At 40.9% G+C, this 17,377-nt stretch overlaps 1 pseudogene; it reads right to left on the bottom strand.

Moving 5' to 3' along the window:
- Nucleotides 1-781: 781 nt before the first annotated feature.
- On the bottom strand, nucleotides 782-8,826 carry LOC115357933 (cytochrome P450 2J2-like; annotated as a pseudogene).
- Nucleotides 8,827-17,377: the final 8,551 nt, after the last annotated feature.

Raw genomic sequence — 17,377 nt, 5'->3', positions numbered from 1 at the left:
CACAGTGACAACAGGGGAAATTCAACGCTCCAATTTTTGTTTTTAGCATATTATCTAACATCATAACATCTTTCAAAAACAGTAGGTTTTGATACGCTAAATATTTCTTGATAGTAAATCAAAAGATTGATGTCTGCTGTGTATTGTAATCTGTGACAATAAAATGAAAGAAATAAAAAAAAGAAGAAGAAGAAGAAAACCTGTTCCACAGCGCTCAGGACCTCAGACTGGGCTGAAGGTTCACCTTCTAACATGACAGTGACCCTAAGCACACAGCCAAGACAACACAGGAGTCGCTTAGGGATAATTCTGTGAATGTCCTAGAGTGGCCCAGCCAGAGCCCTGACTTGAACCCTATCCAACATCTCTGGAGAGACCTGAAAATGGCTGTTCACCATGGCCCCCATCCAACCTGACCCAGCTTGAGGGAATTTGCAAAGAAGAATGGCAGAAAATCCCCCAGTCCAGGTGTGCAAAGCTTGTTGCGACATGCCCAAAAAGACTGGAGGCTGTAATTGCTGCCAAAGGTGCTTCAACTAAATACTGAGTAAAGGGTCCGAATACTTATGTCTATGTGATATTTCAGATTTTTTCTTTTTAATAAATTTGCAAAAATTTCTATAATTCTGTTTTCACTGTTATTATGGCATATAGTATAGATCAGGGGTGTCAAACTCGTGCCATGGAGAGAAAAAAATGTTTTTTTTTTTTTTTTGGTCTGCATTGTTCTCATAGTTAAACATCATATGAGGTGTTCACATTTTTTGAGGTCGACACAGTTTTAGTCTCGCAGACAAAGATTTTTAAATTCCGGTGCTTCGGTGACCTTCACCAGCCCTCCCTGGATAGTAAAGTTCTCCAAAACCCAACAAAAATCTGTATGGTTGTTGCTTCTTGGATTCCTTTTCCACTACTCTTGACGCAGGGTGGCACAGATTTCATAGGGAGCTGGTGCCAGAGTGATCCCAAAGCAGTAGTCAAGTACAGGCTTCGTGCCAGCAGGCATGGAGAAGGTGAACCGCTGCATGAAGGAGGTGAAGAAGAGGAAAATCTCCATCCTAGCCAGGTTCTCCCCCAGACACACTCGTTTACCTGTGAAAGAAAAACATTCTCTCTTGTTGAAATGAGAAATAAATCAAATGGTTCTTTGACACCATCACACTGACCAATGATAAAACTGTGGTTTCAATTCTCATCAGGTGTTTACAGGATGCAGAAATAGTTGTTATGACAAGTGCTGTGATAACAAAAGCTGGCAAACCGCTGGCATCACCACTGTGCCAACTGCAATACCTTACACATGAACAATAAATACAATGAATGAATGAGTGAATCATTTTGTTGCTCCTCACCAGCAGAGAAAGGGATGAAAGCAGCTCGCTTCACAAACTTGCCCTCCTCATTTAGAAAGTGTTCTGGGTTAAAGGTGTATGGTGTCTCCCATTCCCTCTTGTCGAACAGCACCGAGGTCAGATTGGGAATTATTACAACACCCTGATGATCAGATTTCAATCAACACTGATTCAAATACAAAATAGTATATGAAGTGTGGTATGCTAATCCTTAATCATGCATATGTCTATAGAACACTGCCTGAGTAGTGACCTTTGGGACGGTGTAGTCTCCCAGCTGGATGTCCCTGTTGGTGCTGTGAGGCTGGCTGAGAGGAACTACGTTGCCAATCCTCTGGATCTCATGGATGACAGCGTCAGTATAAGGAAGATTAGCACGGTCCATCATGGATGGCTGTCTGGAGTGTCCAATCACTCTGTCTATCTCTGCCTGGACCTTTTCTATCAAACAGAACAAGAACAGATAAGACATGTTTCATCAAGAAGGTTTCAGGATATATAACACAGACTTGTAGAACAGCTTTCTCGGACTGCATGAACCATGTCTTGTTGGATTAACTATTGATTTGCAGCATGCAAGTTGTTTTTTGAAAGTTACATTTTGCCGCACAGAATGAGTTCATTCAGCAGATGTCCACGTCACTTGCACTTGCACAGGTCAGCACAGAATCAAAAACTTCACATGATCTGTTGAAGTTTTTTCAGCCCGTCGCCAGAGTTCAGTGCCTCAGTAATCCAAACACAGAATTTAAACACAAAAGAACTGAAGAGAGATTTTATCCTGTCCCAGTGCTGATCATCGGCTGAAGAATTTCTGAACAATCGTTCAACGATGCTGGACTGACATGGTTGTAGGGTGACTGCCCAAAACTATCAACAAGATTTAAATGGATGTGATAGATGTGGATTTAAACACTGCAAAACTGTTACATACTCAGAATTAAATTAACAAAGACAAGTTTGCGATGCATGCCATCAAACAGGCCTTTTCAGTCTCCCCACCCTGAATCTCGGGGTACTTTGCCATGTAGAGGAAGGCCCAGAGCAGGGTGGTGGATGTGGTTTCGGAACCAGCAACAAACAGATGCAAGGTACACATCACCAGGTTCTCCTCATCGAAAGTGGACTCAGCATCTCCCTTTCTCTGGGGATACATACAAATATGTACATCTTCATAACATACTGGAAAAATACTTAGATGTCAATACTATGGCAAATATATAGTCAAACCAATGCAGTAACAGCATTGTTGATGGTAACTGTGGATTTACCTTTCAAATCAGTGTGAAAAACCTCTTGTTCCTTACCTGAAAACTTTATTTTCACTCATGCTGCATAAAAAATTTAAATTTCACACTGAGACAGTAACTGAAGCTTTCTGCTGTAACTCACCGTTTGAATCTCCGTCAGATAGCAGTCGATGTAGTCTCTCGGCTCTGCAGGGTTCCAGTCCTTTTTGTGTTCTTTAATCTCTGATCGTATCATTTCATTCACTTCACGCCAGAACTGCTGGACAGTATGATGTGGTCCCGGCAAACGTCTCATCAGCAAAGGGAAGGCGTTGTAGAGCTACAAAATTAGGTATTAACAACATAATGTGACAACAACATGGTAACCTGCTTAACAGTCACTGACTAACGGTGGTGTTGGTCTATCCATTTATAAATCACCTCTCATGCATCTTGCACATTTCCAAATGTCAACACTGTCCAGTCATCTTGAGCTGAGTAAAGTGTGTTTTACTTGCCTGCGCCCAAATAGAAGCTTCAATCTGAAGAGCGCTGTCGAATCTCTTAATGAGTTCTATGAACCACTCATCCTCATACTCAAAGCGATGACCAAAAACAAGGGAGCAGATGATGTTGGACACAGCATTGTTGATGATTAAGTGGGGGTTAAAGGGTTTGCCTGGACAGGTAAACAAACAATTTTATGTAAATGGTGTATCTGTTAATTATTAAATGTGTCAATGTTTTTCCCCTTTATTTACCTTTCAGGTCAGCGATGTTTTTACCAGAATATGCAAATTCATCCAGAATGGCATGTTCCAGGGATTTCCTGCCAACTCCAAAGTATTTGAGGGTCGAAAGTGCAAAGCGCCTTTGCTGCTTCCATAAATGTCCATTACTGAAAACTAAACCTGATGGGAAACATACAGGGATTGAACAAACTTGTCAAAAATACATAAAAGCTTATAGGATAAGTGTAATGTATGCACATCCCTTAGTGGGTGCTGTATTGAGGCAGAAACAAAGTTATCTTTTTTTTTTTTTTTTTTTTTTTTTTTTTTTTTTTTGGCTTTTTAACCCTTTATAGGGCAAGTGACTATTTTTGGTTACATATCAGGCCCATCCCCTGTCTCAGTTAGTTCAATAATCATTTGGTCTTCACCCAGCCAATCAGCAAAGATCGCTCTACATCCCAGGTCACATGATTGTGGCATTTGACCAATCTCAATGGCTTTGATTTTCTATTACAAAATGAAAATTTTAGAAAATTTTTATAGAAGTAATAAAGTCCTGTCATATTCTTTAATAACAGTCTAGGGTTGTTGTTTTTTTTTAATTTCAAAGTATTTCAATGAGTGCCCTATAAAGGGTTAAAAGCTTCAGAGACAGCAGATTGTGTCTCTGAAGGAGGGGTGTTCCACATTGTTAGCACCAAAATGTCAAATGCACAGTCATCTTTTGTTTTTAGTCATGAGTGAGGGACAACCAGTAAGCCCTGGTCACAAGACCTAAGTGACCTGCTAGTGATATCAGGATGGAGCAGGCAGGTGCTTGACTGTGCAGGGCTTTGTATGTGAAAACAAGGATTTTAAAATGAATTCTAAACTTGATAGGAAGCCAAATGGACAAACATAAAATGTGTGTGATGTGACTCATCTGGACTTTGTCAACAGCCTTGCAGCTGCATCATCTGAAGACCCACTGACGACTCACTGAGGCAGGTGAAAAGGGAATTACAGTAGTCTAGTCGGTATGATAAAAGGTGTAAATAATCATCTCTAACTCATGTTGTGATACCAAAGATCTGAGTTTTGAAATGTTTCCTTATGAAAGGGATTCAATACACTGGGATACCTTGGGAGTTGTACTGTCTGAAGCAACAATGAGACCTTCAGTCTTGTCTGTGTTTGGCAGTAAAAAGTTGTTAGACATCCAATCAGACAGTTGTGCAAGACAGACAGTTCATTGGTTTTAATAATAAATTTGATTTCAGACACATAGTCCATATGGCAATTAAAAAAATAAAGTAAATTATAGGTGCTGCACAGCGATGGGTCGGGCCTGGGCATTTTTAGGCAATTCTAAGCAACAAGTAGAAGAATATGAACTTAAATACAAACTGAACTAATTGACACACCCGGGGTGTATTCAACGACGTTACGATATGTAACGTTGTGTGACGTCTCATTGAATGGTGTGTTTGGTTGTAACGTTTTGTAACCGAGAGCAACATGCCCCGCAGGTAGTTTTCCTCCGTTTTGTGGGCGTGTCACAGGTGTTATCCAATCAGCATCAGCCTGTATTTAAGCCTCCGTGATTTAAAACGATAGTGTTCCATTGTGGCTTCCAAGTCGCTCTATTAGTGCAGTCTATGTTTAAAATGTTGCCCATCATTTGAGGAGGTAAAAGCACATGTATGAGCTGAGTATGATGATAAATCAGACATAGTTTATTGTTTTTCTTCAATAATATGGCAAATTTTATTCAACTTAAAACTTAAAACTCATTTGTGTAGGCCTATGGTACAAATCTTGGAAACAATGTTTAACAATAACCGTTTTTTTTCATAGTGGACATTGAATGTATTGCAGTACCCCTATAATTAATGATCCATGTAGAGTAATGTCCTGCTCAGACAGTTCTTCGGCTACAATCGCGAGGAGAATGGCCCTCTCGGCTTCCATACTTGCAACGCTTGCGTAATGCAACAGGTTGTTCAGAGCTTTATCGCTTCTGTTAGCTTGACGTTACATACTGGTACGTCTGTGCTGAATACACCCCCGGTAAGAAAGGGGCAGGACACAGGCCTGGAGGGGACAGACGATTGGCCGAAACACAACAAAGACATGCAACACGGGGGTGGGGCTAATGAGACAATGCAGGGCAGGTGTGAGGACAAACAAGCTGACAAGACTATGGAGGAACAATAGGGACAAAATGAACACAGCAGACTAAAATGTGTGGCAAATTTTGTTCCTCCACAGTCTTGTCAGCTTGTTTGTCCTCACACCTGCCCTGCATTGCCTCATTAGCCCCACCCCCGTGTTGCATGTCTTTGTTGTGTCTTGGCATCCTCATTCATCCACACACTTCCCACACTACTGATTACTGACTGCACAATTAATTCAGTTTATTTGAATAAATTTATCTTTTTACGTTAAATCATACGTTGATCATTCAGTTGCGTTCGAGCAGAAAACATAGTATAGTATTTTTCACAGTATAAATTTATCTTTTATCCTTTCATATAATTTAACTTGATAAAGTTTGCAAGTTGGGATCAAAATGATGTCCTCTGAAAAGGGTGTATGTGGAACAGGTTGTGCTTTACTGTGGGGATATTATGTTATGTAACATTCATTTTGCTTTATTATTTATTGTTTTCAGACAAATTGAAAAATAACTTTGCAATTCATGGACAACTTTTAGGTACTAAGTCAATGTGTTGCCTCCAAGGCATTTCTGTTACTCATCTGTAATGTGTGTTTGAAAAATAATTCATTTATATGTGTTGTAGTTAAAAGGTTAAAAAATGTCTTTTGAGGGGATTTTATTTTGACAGTAGAGTTACTGATGACATCACCTCCTGATAGGTCACCTGTGTTTGCTACTTCCTGTTTATTATCTCTTTCTTCTTGGACTGAGAGTGAGGCAGACATGCAGAACATGTTCTGAAGCTATCTGTAGTCATCCGCTGAGAAACATTGTACAGGCAACGCCTTTTCACCAAATGTCATTGAAGACTTCTGAGTAAACGGTCAACTCCACTACGACTCATGTTTTCACTGGACACGGTTTAACTGTGTTGAAACAGAGTTGCTACACTCTGAGTGAGAACACTACAGTCAATAAAAATTACTTGGAAGGTTTTGAAAATTGAAAATTCCCCTGCTACCGTCACATTTACTAATATATTTACAGAGCTGCCAACTTCTCAAAAAACCTTGAACCTAAAGTCTGAACAAGGCCAATGACAGGCAGAATAATAATAAGAATCACTTCATTGTCATTGTTAACAACAAAGTGAGGTAATGCCCTCCTGTTCGGCTAGGGAATTGAACCCCGCTGTTCTGCATGGCAGGCAGAGACACTAACTGCTCTGCCATCATTAGAAAGTATCCAACTAATAGCTGGAGCGGCACCTGTCAGATCCGGCAGACCTGACCTGACCGGGTGGCTGCACACCGGCCGGTGCCGGCGCGGTGCCATCGCGGTGCCATCGCGATGCCATCGCGATGCCGGCCGGCATCAGGTCTGCTGGATCTGACAGGTGCGCCGTGCACACAGACTGGTGTACTTTAATTATAAACCGACTTTTGTTATACGCGGTTGCAGCAGCACAGACAGCATGGTTCATTATTGATTGCGCAACGCGGCCATTCGTCAGTAATTGCGCTGCCCGCATTAAACGGTTTTGCAGAGGCAGGAGGAAAGTTGCATGATTTACGTTGTATCCACGTTCGCGCTGCGTGCATGACCGTGCATGTGCTCGTATATGCGCCCGTACCATGCTGAAGCACACCCCTTCCAACCGTGCCAGAGCGGGGGGAAGTGTACTGTTTCAAGCACAGAACGGAGCGATCACACTGGTCAAATAATCCGGATTTTAGGGGCAAACGTGCTTGGGCACAGTACAAACTTTGTAATGTGAGTAGCCTCTAACTCATTCATTTCACTGGATAGTATGCCGGTGGGGTGAGGTGGAAGTCCCTGATTTATCGAAAAGATTCTTCTGATTGGCTGAGCCTCTTGTAAAAGTGGCCCAGCCGCCACTGCCTCTGCTCTGCAGGCATAACTTATCGATCACAAGTGGCTTTTCTCAGGCTCAACAGAAAGATCGCAGATAAACAGAACCGTTTTTAGTCAAAAGAAAAAAAAAGGCTCTTGATGAGCACTTCAGCGTGAGAAATCGGGGGTGTGGCGTGAGAGCGTGTGAAGCCAATCAAATGCGTGAGTCTCATGGCCAATGTGTGAGAGTTGGCAGCTCTGTATTTAATCAACTGGGGTCTGTTTGACCCAGCAATTTAAACCCCCAGAAAATGATTGTAATAATAATTATTACCCAAGTTTATGTGTCAGGTACCTGATGTGTCTTTTTGACAACCTAAATAGCCATAAAAAAAAAAAAAAAAAACATAACCTCCTCCACTCACCTCCCTTTATACATTAACGTTCTTGTGGGAATCATGATTCTCCCTCCCAAATGTCACATTAACTATCAGTGGATCTCATACTACTACAGTGTGGTTCTGTTTGGTGAGGGCCCTAAAGTAGAGGGAGGTTTATGGAAGATTATAAATGCCATGTTTTTGTTCCTCAGTGTAATCCAAAACAACTAAAAATTAGGAAAATTAGGAAAAGTCGTTACATATTAAGCAAAAAGTGATGTTAGTTAGGTATTTCCAGGCAGGAGGGTAACAGGAGGTTTAGAAATTAAAACAGCCACAAACTGTTATGTTGATTAGGAGACAGATCAGTGTAACATAGACTCACTCCTCAGTTTTCCTATAAATTGTATATTCAGTGTTAAACAACCGCAACAGCTACAAAATGATAAGCCTGTCTCACCCAGGTTGTGGAACATATCCACCTGAAGAGGAAGTATTGGACGGTCTGCCAAGCTGTCTCCCTGCGTTACCAGAGCCTCCTTCAGCATCTGGAAACCATTCAACACCACCACCCATGTCTGACCCATTCTCAGGCTGTACACGTCTCCATATGTCTCTGCCAACTGCAAAGAGGTTTGAGACAAGAGCAACAGCTTGAGTCTCACCTGTTGAAGATGTGGGCATGTGAATGGAGAGGAAACAAAAGTTTGTGGTTAAAGTAGCTTCAGGTATACATGGTACAGCCGGGGAAAAGAAAAAGATTATCAAGAGGTGGTCTAAGATGCATTATCTGTCTAAGATAGATCTATATTAACATGTATAAGAGGGATTGGATGGTTAACTAACAAAATCATGTGTTGCATCAGTGAATCAACAGTCAACAGCTGTGACACAATTTGATAACTTTACATCTAGTCTGCGATGTTGTACCTGAGTCAGAGTCTCGTGGGCCCTGTTGAAGTCCACAGTAAATATGTTCCCCATGAATGGCAATGCCCAGGGTCCAGGAGGGAAGCTGCTGGGCCGACGGGTCTTGACATAATCTACTATGAGGAGGAAGAGCACAGTGAAGAGGAGCAGACTCTGGATGTCCACCCAGTGAGCAATGGATCCAAAGACAGAGGACACCAAATCCATTTTGCAAGCAAGAGTTTATGTAGCTCTGCTCCGTTGAATGAGAACTGTTTCTCAATCTTGTGTGACCTTTGTTGTCACTCTCTACCACAGATCCCATGTCTGTTGATATAAAATTTACTGGACTTTGATCTCGTTGTTTGGGGAAGTCGCATACCTCAAACACTGTTAATCAGTTGCCATTATTATAATGCAACAATGGAACCTTCAAGCACCATTTTAGGGTATGAGGACATATTGTCCAAAATCAGCAGTGAACAAAGGTTCAATTTTGAGTCAACAGCAAAGAAAACAACTGAACTGAGTGTGTGGTGATTCCAAAATGCAACTGTCCATTATGTCCTGACATATCAAACAACTAAGCTATACTGCAGTGTAGGGTTGAGTACCGAGACGCGGTGCCAATAGGCACCGGTTCTGCCGTAAACGGTAATAACTAGACTGAATAAGAATGAAAATTTTGGTGCCGGCCGCTGGTGTTCCGGTGTCAACTTGTGGTTGTTGAACGTGACGTCACTGCCGCTACTCCGCACACCTGTTGATCAGAACTGATAGTGAGAGGATCAATAAAGATGCCAAAGGCAAAACGCTCCAAGGTTTGGCTACATTTCACATCTAAGAAGGATGCAGACTCTGCGACATGCAACAGATGACTTAAAGCAATGTCATGCAAGGGAGGTAACACGTCGAATTTAATGAAACATCTGGCACACATGGAGTTTATTTCAAAGCCGAACAATGCACCGTGTTTGATAATCTACATCAGCGGTCCCCAACCACCGGTACTGGGCCGCAAGACATTCCCGACCTGGTCGTGCAGCAGCCCGACTGTAACCCCCCCTCCCCCGCGGTTGTACACAAATGGCATGAGTTTATTAGTACCATATGTTACTTATATTTATATTGTTTAAATATTTAAGTTAATTTTGTGTTCATTATTAACCCTACTGCAGAGACCCTATTTTAGATTTGGATGGTGAGGTGGAAAATAAGTCAAATAAGCTGTTATTCTTTGTATTGCTTGCTGCTGTAGCCTGCTAGTGTTTTTATGAATCATGATTGTGCTGGTGTTACCCACGGCCCCTTGAACTTTGTTTTCGATATTTAATATTATTAAAAAAACATGTTTTTTTAAAAATTCTTTTCACATCTTTATTTTTTACACCAAATTAAATATAAGAGTATCGATAAGGGTATCGATAAGTACCGGCACCGATAAGTGGTATCGGTATCGATAACGTGAAAATCCTAACGATATACATCCCTACTGCAGTGTTAAGGCCGGATTATGGTTCTGCGGAGACTAGACACAACGCGCACGCAGTTGCTACACAGATGGTGTGTGGCCCATATGCTTCTGCATAATAGGCTAAGCAATTCTCCGCCAAAATGTTGTTATCGGAATTCAACTTGTTGGTTAATGTCAAAATTACGGCTTTAACATAGACAACATGGCCATCGAGAGAGCGAGAGATTAATGCTGGAGCTGGAGCTAATTAATATCGAACAATCTCTTTAAATCCATGTTATTGTGATCTTGATATGGCCATATTGTGACCTACACTGACAAGCCTATGCTAAATAAAGAGTCATGGTTTTTACAAAACTTGCATGCTTTTTTGGGTCATTCCACATCAATTGAAAAATTGTAAAATGTCACACAGAATGGGCATGTTACTGTGCAGTAACGTGCCCATTCTGTGGCCATTCTTCATTTTTTCAATTTTGAAGATAATCACACCAAAATGGTCTCAATTTGTAAAGTTTGTAAAATGAAGAATGGGCACAGAATGGGCACTTTACTGCACAGTAAAGTGCAGAAAAGCCCCAGGATGCTGTGGTGTTCTGTTGTTATCATTTGTCCCAGTTTGTTTTTTTCTTCTCTAATTTGTAGAGCGTGGTTTTTACCTGCTCTACCTGTAAAGTGTCATCAGATCAATTTGTTGTGATTTGATGCTAAAAAAAAAAAAACAAAAACAAAGAAACCCAACAGATTCCCTCCTGAGCATGCTCTTGGCGACAGTGGCGAGGTAAAACTCCCCTTTAACGGGAAGAACCCTAAGGTAGAGCCAGACTCAGGGCAGGCGGTCATTTACCTCTACTGGTTGGGTTGGAAAGGGGAGAGAGAGACAAAGAGACAGAGACAGGGAGATAAGGACAAACTCCTCCATGCTTCACGGTGGGAACCATGCATGTAGAGACCATCCGTTCACCTTTTCTGCGTCGCACAAAGACACGACGGAACCAAAGATCTCAAATTTGGACTCATCAGACCAAAGCACAGATTTCCACTGGTCTAATGTCCATTCCTTGTGTTTCATGGCCCAAACAAATCTCTTCTGCTTGTTGCTTTTCCTTAGAAGTGGTTTCTTAGCAGCTATTTGACCATAAAGGCCTGATTGGCGCAGTCTCCTCTGCACAGTTGATGTAGAGATGTGTCTGCCACTAGAACTCTGTGTGGCATTTATCGGAGCTCTAAGGTGCTGAGGTGCTGTTAACTTGCGATTTCTGAGGCTGGTGACTCAGATGAACTTATCCGTTTTTGCGACTGCACTTGGGGACAAATTCAAAGTTTTTGCAATTTTCTGGACTGACTGACCTTCAGTTCTTAAAGTAATGATGGACTGTCGTTTCTCTTTACTTAGCTGATTGGTTCTTGCCATAATTTGAATTCTAACAGTTGTCAAATAGGGCTGTGAGCTGTGCACCAACCTGACTTCTGCACAACACAACTGATGGTCCCAACCCCATTGATAAAGCAAGAAATTCCACAAATGAACCCTGACAAGGCACACCTGTGAAGTGGAAACCATTTCAGGTGACTACATCATGAAGCTCATTGAGAGAAGGCCAAGGGTTTGCAGCGCTGTCAACAAAGCAAAGGGTGGCTACTTTGAGGAATCTAAAATATAAAACATATTTAGAGTTACTTAACAATTTTTTCTTTGCTACATAATTCCATATATCTTGCTTCATATATTTGATGTCTTCAGTATGGATCTACAATGTAGAAAGTAGTAAAAAAAAAAAAAAAAGAAAAAACACTGAATGAGAAGGTGTGTCCAAACTTTTGATTGGTAGTGTTTGTTACTGTTCTTATAGGGTTATGTTCATTTCTCAGTGTTCACAAAATTTTTTGGGATGCATGACATTTTAAAAGCTAGTCACTGTTTTGGGAGAACTCAGACACATGCAACACATTTAGGAGGCTAATCATTACCTTAAAGTTATTTCATTTAATATAAATGGGGTTCTGAATCCGATTAAGAGAATCAAGATACTGAGTAAAATGAAAAAGGAGAATGCATATATTGTGTTCTTACAGGAAACACACCATAACTCTGTAGAACATGAAAAGTTGAAAAGAATGGGTTTTTCTAAAGTATACTATTAATCTTACAGATCAGGCCATAGGAGAGGGGTCACCATTCTACTATCTCACAGAGTTCGATTTGAAAAAATCTCAGATATAAAGGACAAAGAAGGACGATATTTATTAGTTTCAGGTCAGATAGAAGGTGTCCAAATAACCGCGCCCCCAGGTAGTGACATTTCTTTTTATAGAAAAATCTTTTATTTAATGACAGAGGTAACAGGTACACTACTCACAAAAAGTTAGGGATATTCGGCTTTCGGGTGAAATTTCAGGATGAACCTAAAATGCATTATAACCTTTACAGGTGAACTTAATGTGACCTTCTGTAAACTTTTGAATGCACATATCCAACTGTTCAGTGTTTCAGTACTTTTTGCACAAGTTGCTGTTCTCTAACAAGGAGTTTAACGGCAAAATTCACATCAGGTGTTTGATGCTCCAGCTCATCGAGGTCGTATCATTAGGGAACGGCTGCTGGAGACTGGGGTACCTCAAATGGAGTGGCCTGCACTTTCTGCAGACCTGAATCCCATAGAAAACCTATGGGATCAGCTGAGTCGCCGTGTAGAGGCTTGGAGCTCTGTACCCCAGAACCTCAATGTCCTGAGGGCCGCCCTTCAAGAAGAGTGGGATGCCATGCCTCAGCAGACAATAAGTCGACTTGTGAACAGCATGAGACGTCGTTGTCAAGCTGTAATTGATGCTCAAGGGCACATGACAAGTTATTGACACTGACATTTTTTGTTGTGGTATACCCACCACTGTTGTTGGCTTTTGTTTCAAGAAATTATTTGAGATGAGGAAATCACCAGTGTATGCTTCTACTTAAATGCCCTACTTTCATGATATAATATCACTGTAGCGTGAACTTTTTATATTTTCCATAAATTTTCACCCATATATTCATTAGTGGGGAAGACTGGAACATACGCCTTAATCCTAGACTAGATGGCTCCAAAGATTCTACCCAAGCCCCCCTACACAAGAAACTTAAGATTCTTATGTCAGAGCAGGGTGTGATAGATCTCTGGAGAGACTTGTATCTAACAGGTTGTGACTACACACACTATTTCCATCCACATGCTGTCGATTCCAGAATCGATTATTTCTTTATCTTCAAAAGAGATCGTTATGGATACATTATTGAGAGATAGTTAACATTGACTTGTCTGATCATGCACCCCTTTCATTATCACTGCAAATTAATAATAACCCTGGAAATACACTATGGAGATTCAATTCAAGTGTTCTGAATAACCTACAATTCAAAACAAAAATTAAAGAAGAAATCAAACATTTTCCCCAATAGCAAATTTCCTTTGGCTTGGATGTGGCCCAAATGAACAGCAAAGATGTGGCCCAGTTACGGAAGTGAATGACGGCCCATATCTGGCCCAGGTATATGAAAGCTGTGTTTGAACCATAAAATAGCCAGACCTCTGCCACAGCTGTACCAACACCAAAAGATCATATGGTTTACAGCTGGGCCTCATACGGCATGCCTGTATGGCTGAGTTCTGGTAAAGCCTAATGGCTCTTATGTGGCCCACATGTGGCTGACAGACCAAAAGCCAGATTTTACCCAGAAGCTAAACTAATTTACACCAAACCTTTTACCTGGCTCATTTTCGGAAGTGAATGATGGGCCACATCTGGCCCTAGGGTGTATTAGCTTTAACTGAACCATAACAAAACCAGACTTCTACCAGGAGTAAACTAAATATGGCCTTTATGTGGCCCTCTTATGTTTGACAGTGACATTACTTGAAGTGAATGACAGGTCAAATCTAGCTGGCACCAAATAACAATAATTTTAGTGCAATATGAGCAGTGATTAAGTTGCCCTGTATATGGATCACTTTAACCATCCATGATATGTATGAAAATGAAACACACAAGTTTTGCTTCAAAGTTTTATTTCACAAAATGTAGTGCAAACAAAAATGAACAGTATAAAAAAATATGAACAGTATGTAACTATAAATGAAAAGGTTAAATTTAGCTGAACTGTCAGCTCCAGCTCTTTTTTCATTAGCAGTTTTTTCTCTCTTTTCTCCCACCATCTCTGTCACCAGCCAGATGAAGCCATGTCTGAGACTGAAGAAATCATTGGGTTTCTTCTAACAGCACCTTCAGAATGAAGAATATTAGAAAGAGTAGTGTTATTACCCACATAACCGGCATAAGCACATATTAATTATTTCAGTAAATATTTTTAGCCGATTACAACTACTAATTTTAAATTCGACCCTCATGCACAAACAAACAGTAGCAGTACAATTAATTGGCGCAAATACATAGGCAGTCGGAGATCGCATCGGTCCATTTAAACTTGAGCTTACCGGTAGCCCTTTTGGTTTAGTCCTTTTCCCCATGCGTTTTGATTTTTTTTTTTAAGTGTTTTTTCAGTGACTGCTCCTGCTCTCCTCAGCTCCGTCGTCTACAGCCGAATGAATGGTAAGTCTTATTGTTCAATGCTTGTGGCGTGCGCTGCCAATCAGATTGATTTTGCTCACCTGCTGAGGCGCACCTTGGAGCGAGAGCAATGTCACACACACAGTAGTGCGCGCACCCGCCGTCACACAACACAGAGCAGCGTTGCCGCTGCCACACCTCCAGGCCGATCGCCGCAACAGTAGCTTTTGATATAATGTAATGCACTGCAAATTTTCAAAAAGTTTTTATATTTCATAAATTGTTGTATGACTTTCAGTTCAATCAGTCAGTCACTTTTCAGATGCATAGAGAGGGAGAAGACATGCAAAGGAGCGTCACCTCTCACGTGACACTGGTTGCATCACTACAGAAAAGTACTGTGATTGGTTCGTTGTGGCCAGGGGATTGTGGGATTTGTAGTTTTTGAAAGACCGCACATAAGCTAGGTTACTCGCCAAACCAGTCTCCCGGTCCGCACACACACTTTTGAGGGCAAAGGCGAGTGATATGTTTGCACTAAGAGAAGCACATAGAAACTGTGAAAGATGGCCACTCGACCATATATTCATGTTGGTGGACGGGCAGAGGCGCCGCGCATAGATCTCTGGCTTCGTTACTTGCTAACGTTAGCAGCTAATCACCACTGACACGCCTCAGCTGCGTTAGCACCCAACGTTAGCAGCTAATATAATTTATATACCACACTGGGCGTTAGCAGCTAAGCAGCTAATATAATTTATATACCACACGGGAGCTGCGTTAGCTGCTAATATAATTTATATACCGTGCTTCATATCGCTTCATATAGACACAGGTGCTGTGTTAGCAGCCAATGTTAGTAGCGCTTAAAGTTAGCGACCGCTTTTAGCAAAATCAGACATTAGAGATCATTAAAGTTTAATCAAACATTTTCATCCGAAAAGCAGCAGGCTTAGCGAGGATGCTAACACAGCCATAAGCCTGGGTCTAGTCACCGCCTTCACACGTCTTAAAGAACACACTTCTGTTTAGCTAATCATCTAATGGTTTTCTCCTCCAAAGACCTACGTTTTGTGGAACCATAACTTAGTGAGAATAAAATCGCCATTTATTATAATTAGTTCAACAAAATTTAAAAGGTTTAAAATTCACTTACCAAGCCAGTTGAAAGATGAGAAGAGCCAGGTGAAAATTAGGCAAATAAGGTCCTGGTCATGTGCTGCAAAAGACTCCTCTCTGCCACCTGGGCAGGTGTCAAAGTGTATGGCCAAACTGAAGTGGTTAGGAAGTGTCCCACGTGTGTTTTGCCATATCACATTTGCCAGTTACAAATCAGGTGTGGCCCAAAAGTAAAATCTATTATCTGGGCCAAGCGCTTCAATTACAGAACTGTCCCAGAGGAGAAATCCCCTCCATTTTTGAAGGTATGGCCAAACCAATGTGGTTATGATGTGGCCCTCATGTGTTTTGCCTTATCACATCTCAGCCAGAGGTACCAGCTAGATGCCACATGTGGCCCAAAAGTCAATGCTATCAGGGTTCTGGAAGAAAATGACAACGGGGAGCTTGGCTCAGAAATTGTATGGGATGCACTGAAAGCCATTATCAGGGGGGAAATCTTGTTGAAAAATCTTAACCCTCTATGGTACGATGTTGCCCTCAGGCAATGAACACATTTTTGGCCTGTCAAATATCTACAGTGTGTCAAGGTATTGGACAGTACTGATTGACAGGTTATTGTAACCTACTCGAGCTTTACAGAGCGGATGTGACGTCATTGAAAAGAGACTTACCTGTGTGTGGTTGAGAGCTACCGCGCAATATATTATCTGAGTCCAATGTTTACAGGCTGCTGCAAGTTTAGCAATAAAGCATTTGTTCTATTTGTTCATATAAACTGTTTCGGCCTACAGTTTATTATGACACAGTGCACCCCTTTAAATGATGCAATACTTTAAAAAAGAGGGAAAACCATAAGGAACCAATTACAATACTTTAACTTGTCACATTATTTCCAGGAAGCAATTTTGAAAACCTTTTTGGTGGGCTTTTTCTCAGGAACTAGCTCTGCTATCTTGCTGCAACAAAAGACGTTCAAACACTGGAATTTGACACTTGTTTCTTGTTCATTTTAAATGGTTATGATCTTTGTTGAGATGAGCAGTTTGAAGTTAGTTAGACTTACTTAAACTATACGTTCATTTTAATGGGTTGTTCCTAAATGGTACAAAGTTGCCTACAGGCAACATTTAGCCAAGAAACCCCATTAGCGTTCATTTTATAATGGTTTCAAATGTAAAATTTCATGAATTGTGACTCATGAATGTTATTGAATATTTTTGCATTTGTTTATGAAATAAATACTGTTCAAACTGGAAGAAAAATGTTCTTTTGTACTGACGTACCATTATGGTACAATGTTGCCTTCAGGCAACGAACCCCAAAAACTTCCAAAAAATAAATAAATAAATCAATTTTCTTCAAATTATGTTTATTTAGTCTATTTTGAGACATAAAAACACTCCAAACATTTTTTTTCCCCTCACTGGCATCATAATGCGTACCATAGAGGGTTAAAACTGATTTACCTTTTTCTGTCCGCTTGCCTTTTTTGTCCATCTCTCTCATGGTTTGGAAAAGGTTACCTGGTCTCTGAACCAACATATTTTAAAACATAGATAACTTACTCGATTGTCCCCTAATAAGTAAATGCATCCATTTGTTACTACATCCCTCTTTCATTCTTCATCAGTTCCATTTTTG

This window comes from Myripristis murdjan, chromosome 4, assembly GCF_902150065.1.
Source record: "Myripristis murdjan chromosome 4, fMyrMur1.1, whole genome shotgun sequence".
NCBI lineage: Eukaryota > Metazoa > Chordata > Actinopteri > Holocentriformes > Holocentridae > Myripristis > Myripristis murdjan.
This window is presented reverse-complemented; position numbering and strand designations above follow the sequence as displayed.